Below are 6,000 nucleotides of genomic sequence, written 5' to 3'. Positions count from 1 at the left end.
CCTTCATAACTCCGAAAAGTCTTTAGTTTTATTATATTCATAAGAGAAAGATAGTCTGTATCGATTTTTCCCGGAAAAACACGACCGGCTGGAGGCGTGACGTGTGGGCGGAGCTAAATAATCACGAGCGCTAGTAGGCTTTTGCGTTGAGAGCGTTTGGAAGCTGTGACATTACCGTGAGGGAAAAACCATCCAAAACTAACCATGGCTAACAGTCAGATTCAGCCATTTATTTATGATTCAGCTGAAATTTAACAAGAGCAGCAGCAGCAACAACTACAGCAGGACGTCTCTATGTGGTATGTACTGAAACTGTATATATTTGCTTAGCGGTTTTGGAAAATGACTAAGTTCCACTTTGTCGTCTTTTTTTTTTATTTATTTTTTTAGCTGTACATGTGGAAAGTGCAGTTTGATGACAACATCGCATGTTGTTTACTTGATGTGCTTACGCGCCGATAGCTAAGTTAACAACACAGAGATATTTGAAGCAGTTTTACTCACCGCATGCGGTTCCAACACACGATCGTGACCCTTTTTCATCGGGATTGCATTATCCTTAAGAAATAAACGATGTGCAAATCCGGCGTCAAACTGGGCCTTGTTTGTAAAACAAGCATCTTCGAAATGCAGGGAACAAACACAAACACTTGCACAACTCCGTTGATGCTCTGTAAAAATAAACTCCATCCACTGGTCCCTTAATGCTGTTTCTCTTTTGGTAATCTGTGCAGGGTTGTCTTGCCCTGGCAACCAAAAACACACTCCTTTTGTGACATTTCGCGACGCTCTCCCTCTGATCAGTGAATCGCTCTGATCAGTGAAATGTCTGTGCTGCTCAGCCTCGCTATACGGGAGCGTGCGCTCTTCCGGCAGAAGTGCCTCAGGACCCATATAAGGAAATTCCGCTCCATCTAACGTCACACAGAGCCATACTCGAAAAAAACTTTCCGGAACTTGTGACAAACCGGTTTTTGGAACAGAAATACTCCTTCAAACGTACAACTTAATTTTTGAAACTTTGTCCATGTTTAGCATGGGAATCCAACTCTTTAACAGTGTAAAAAACTCAGTATGCATGAAATAGCATTTCACCCCCCCCCCTTTAAAGTGGTCTCATCACAGAATAAAACCAACATTAAACCCATTTTACAAACATTACAAACTCTTCTGGAGAAGATTCGGATCTCAGAAAGAGTTCTGAACCTTAAAGTGTTTCAGATCTGCTCTTACCAATCCCAGTTACCCATAACAAACCATAACACAGCAGGACTGAAACAGTAATATAACTATACAAAAGCATTCATTTGTTAATGGCTATTTAAATTGCCCAGAGGAGCGTTTTATTGCTCAGATATTGCTCTTTCAAATTAAACATCGACATGACAGAGCAACCTCTTTCTTGGAGTAAAAAAAAATAAAAATAATGATTCAAATTGATATCAAATGTGTTTAAAAGAATTTCAAAGGAATTTTATTGAACTTGAAATTGTGATATATGTGTATGTGTATATGTGTGTGTGTGTGTATGTGAATGTGTGTATGTATATATACAGTATATATATATATATATATATATATATATATATATATATATATATATATATATATATATAAAGAGAGAGAGAGAGAGAGAGAGAGAGAGATATTCTATATTCTCTGGAAATAACATTAATGTCACTGTGCTTCCAGTGCAAACATACTGACTAATCTAGAGCAGTAATATAGAGTGACTCACTCAATACTTGATGAGGAACAGATATTCATATGATATACTGATCTCTGCACTTAATGTCACTAATGCAGACTCTGGAGCACATGCAGGACAAACTGGTGTGACAAGCGAGCCGTTACACACACACACACACACACACACACACAGAGATTGATGGTGTCTTCTTGAGGAGCTCAGGTCTCTGGAATGTTGTGCTGGAGGAGGATGGGAATCTAAACATGGAGATCATCAGCAGCAGATACACAGAGGGAAAAAAACACACGTAAAGTGGAACCTGTCAAGAACATATTTCACACTATAATTAAATACTTTAAACTGTGAGATCATTTTCATGCAAATTAAACATCTTAAAAACTCAGAATACTACGAAATTATTAAAATAATACAAATAAGTAGAAAATAATAATATAAAAATAAATATGTAAAAGGATTGTAATGGAAAAAAAATACTAATTAAAATTACTTTTTATAGAAAAATGTAAGAAAATGTTTATATATATATATATATATATATATATGTGTGTGTGTGTGTGTGTGTGTGTGTGTTTGAAATGTTAAATACTGAATAAAGTCAGCATTATAGTCAGTATTATATTTGTAATACTACAAATAAAATTATTACTTATATACATGATTTTAAAGTAAAGGTATACAACATTTACACACATTTAGAATTTATGCATGGACAAAAAAATAAAATAAAATAAATGTAACATGAATGAAGTATAAATATAAAGAACATAAATTAAATGAAATAAATTAGTAAAATATTTCTAATAATGTCCTGATTCAGTACAATATTGAGGAAATTGTAATGGAAAATGTAGGTTCTAAAAGATACAAGGTCACTTTTTTAATGATCTTGTGGTCAGTTATGACCTTGACATGCTCTTGTGTTATTCACTCATATACCATAATACACAAGTGGATTGTATCTTCTTTTCAAGTTTTTGTCCCCCTTGAAATCTAGCTTTGCATAATCATGGCTCGTTTGCCAAGAATCTGAAATATATTTTACAGAGCAGTAAAACTTCTAGTAAAACTACTGATCATACAGCTGCACGTCCACAAATACCTGTTCTTACAGCTGCATAATTGTATCCATATTTAGCCTGAATTACTTTGATGAGGAGATCAACAGATACGGGAATATTTCTGACGACACGAGAGACACTAAAACCTCCTAATGCACTGCACCAGTCTTTCTGACATCGATTGTCCATCAGAGCCGGGAAGACAGCTAGACTATAAATAAAAGATGCCACTTCATGTTCATCTGCCTCAAGATGGCAATTAAACAGGATGTCGATCGGCAAAAGCAGAGGAAAGAAGGGTATAAGTGTCTAAGCCAGCATCACCAAGGGCTCTCAGAAAATCAAGAGAGGGGCAATGTGAGGCGTAAATGAGGAGACGGTCAGACAGGGTCTGAGATGAATTTTTCTTTAGGATTGAACTCAGAATAGAAACAGAACAACAGAAGTACAGAGGCTTGACATTTGCCCAGCTGACACATTTACTGTGAAAACGACAAACAATTTCATATACGTACGTTTTCAAAACTCATTTGAATTAAAAAGAGTTGAAAACAGTGAAATCAGTGAAATACACGCGACTTAACCACAACAACAAAGAATAAATACAGTATTATTTTATTGGTCTCTAATAAAGTAAGGCTTGATAACTTCTCTGTAAATGTGATTTAAATGCAGAGGGGTTTATGACAAAGCTGTGTGGAAAGCGAATCAATGCTATCAGTAGCAAGACGTCTGACACCTCACTGAGTCACTCGTCTTTGTTTTCCCTCAGCAACAAGAAGAAGAATTAACCTGCATGACTGTGACTGTGCACCAGGAAAACAAGCACATTTCACTGACAATATAAAGCAGCAGCTTTTGACACAAGCTAATCGTGTATTCAAAACCAGTGGAAACTGGTTATCAAGAAAGCAGCTTGCCTTGTCCCTTCACGATCAGGGCCAAACTATGAATCAGAGTTACGAGAAAGCGATCGCAACCTCGATGCCCTCGTCCCAGAGAAACACTCCTCACTTTCCATACTAATAAACGCATGTTTGTAGATGCAAACACTTGGCGCTAACATCCCACTTTAGCACGATGCAGGCACAAAAGTGTGCCAGATGTCATAAACGTTAAAAACATTCGTGCAGTCACATCCCAGAATAAGCTGTTGTTTTTTAATCAAATTTAATTCAGATCTCGGTCTTCACATATGGCGGCAAAACCCAAGAGAGGGAAGGAAAAAGTTGAGCAGACTGCATGAAATAAATGGACAGAAACCACTCCAGAAAGAGAAAGCCACAGGCGTTGAGAGTGAATATTGTTTGGAAGCTGATTTTCAGCAGAGACACTCTATCTCTGTCAGATCTGTTTAGACACTGGCAGATCTTCTCTAAACATGTTTTGCTCAGAAAAAAACACACGTTTCACTGTGTAATCTTAATGACGTTAGAATTGTAGCTTGTGGCCAATATACACACACTAAGCTGCTTAGCAAGACTAGTGTGAAAGAGTGTGAACGCCGAAAAGACAACACAACAAGCATGAGAACATTACCATCCAGTCTTCAGAGTCACATGATCCTTCAGAAATCATTCTGGAATTACAGCTCAAGAAACATTTCTCATTGTTATCAAAACAAAGTTTTGCGATTCCGGTATCATTTACTAACCCCTCGTGTCATTTCAAGCTCAAATGATTGTCTTCTGTGGAACACAAAAAGACATTTAGCATTGTTTTCATGATGTAATCCAGTAACAAAGGACTGTCAAGCTCCAAAAAGTACATGAACGTACTATGAATGTATCAATAGTCCATATGACTCATGCATTTTATTGCAAGTCTTCTGAATCAGTATGAGAGGAACAGAGCTCATTTTACAATACTATTAACTAAAAAATTAATATATACGCTTTAGCTGTATGAAAAAGACCAGCATAAACATTCAAGAAAGTCACACAGGTTTGGAACAACATGCCATAAATTAATATTTTGGCAAGTAACTATTTGAAGCTGAAAGAGTGTTATGTAAGTGTATGAGTAAGACTTTGTGTTGGTGTGTGTTTAAACAGAGAAGGTGTAAAAGCAAGATACTCAGAATCATCAAAGCGATGATAAAACTGATAAACACACACTTCTCTCCGCCGTTCGACGTGCTCCTGTTCTTTGTTTAAATCTTTGGACTACATCTGCTTGTGAATAAATCTGGCGTGGATTCTAGCTCTTTACATGCTCATGGGTGACCAAGAAACCGTCATCACCTTCATATTACAACGAGCGGTCATGGAAATATCCACTGCGCAACACTCGAGAGGGAATCCTGGTTTGAAACAAGAGCTGGACGGTCGCAATGAGCTGTTACAGTTTTATTCCCATTTTATGCATTTCAAAAAATGATCGTCCACTGTGAAACAGATGTATAAATGTGACTTGCAAGTTATGTTTGGGAACACATACTACAATAGTACTCATTAATTATGCATTAAGCATCGTGTGATTAACATGCATTTTTTTTGTTGCTAAAATTAACAGCAAGTTTTCTTCAGTGATCATGCTCATGAGAAAAACAACTGACTTTCCACCTAGCCATCTCGCAACCACTCACCCAGCTAAAAAATATATATTTGATATATGAATGGCTTGCTACTGTTACTTATTTGCTATTGTTCGTGTTAAATATAGCAAAACAGGCAACATCGAAAACCTTGAGAAATCCAGAATTTTCCAGAAGCTTCCTGTTATCTGCTGGCCAACAGCTACATACAAAGACACACACACATGCATGATGCAAAGTGTCATTGAGCTGTCGCACTGTTTTCCTACAGCATACACCCAGGGAATTAACCTGCATCCTTTCTGGAAAGAAGTAATCAAAGCTAAATATGGCTCTACAAACACAACATTCAACAGAAGCAGCCTGGAACTCACTGCACTGGACACAGAAAAGAGAAACGCAGAGCCTGTCCAGATGAGTTTACTGTATGTGTAGTCATGGAAGAGGATCTCGTCCAGCTGCTGACTGGTGCATGAAAGCTGGGAACAGAAGATGCTTTGTTGTACAAAAGACCTGCACTTCACTTCGGTGCAATATTTAGATGTCAGAATGTTTTGTGAAGGCTTCCTGACCACTATTTATGTCAGACGATTTGGGACTTTTGGAAAGAAACAAATGCCCAACTGTGTTATGTGGTCTTGGACAACAACAAAATTTGATTTATGAAAACATTTGAGTGGTGGGATTAGAAAAAT

Source organism: Carassius gibelio, chromosome A3 (genome assembly GCF_023724105.1).
Source record: "Carassius gibelio isolate Cgi1373 ecotype wild population from Czech Republic chromosome A3, carGib1.2-hapl.c, whole genome shotgun sequence".
In the NCBI taxonomy this organism is placed as follows: Eukaryota; Metazoa; Chordata; class Actinopteri; order Cypriniformes; family Cyprinidae; genus Carassius; species Carassius gibelio.
Note: the sequence above shows the minus strand (reverse complement) of the source record.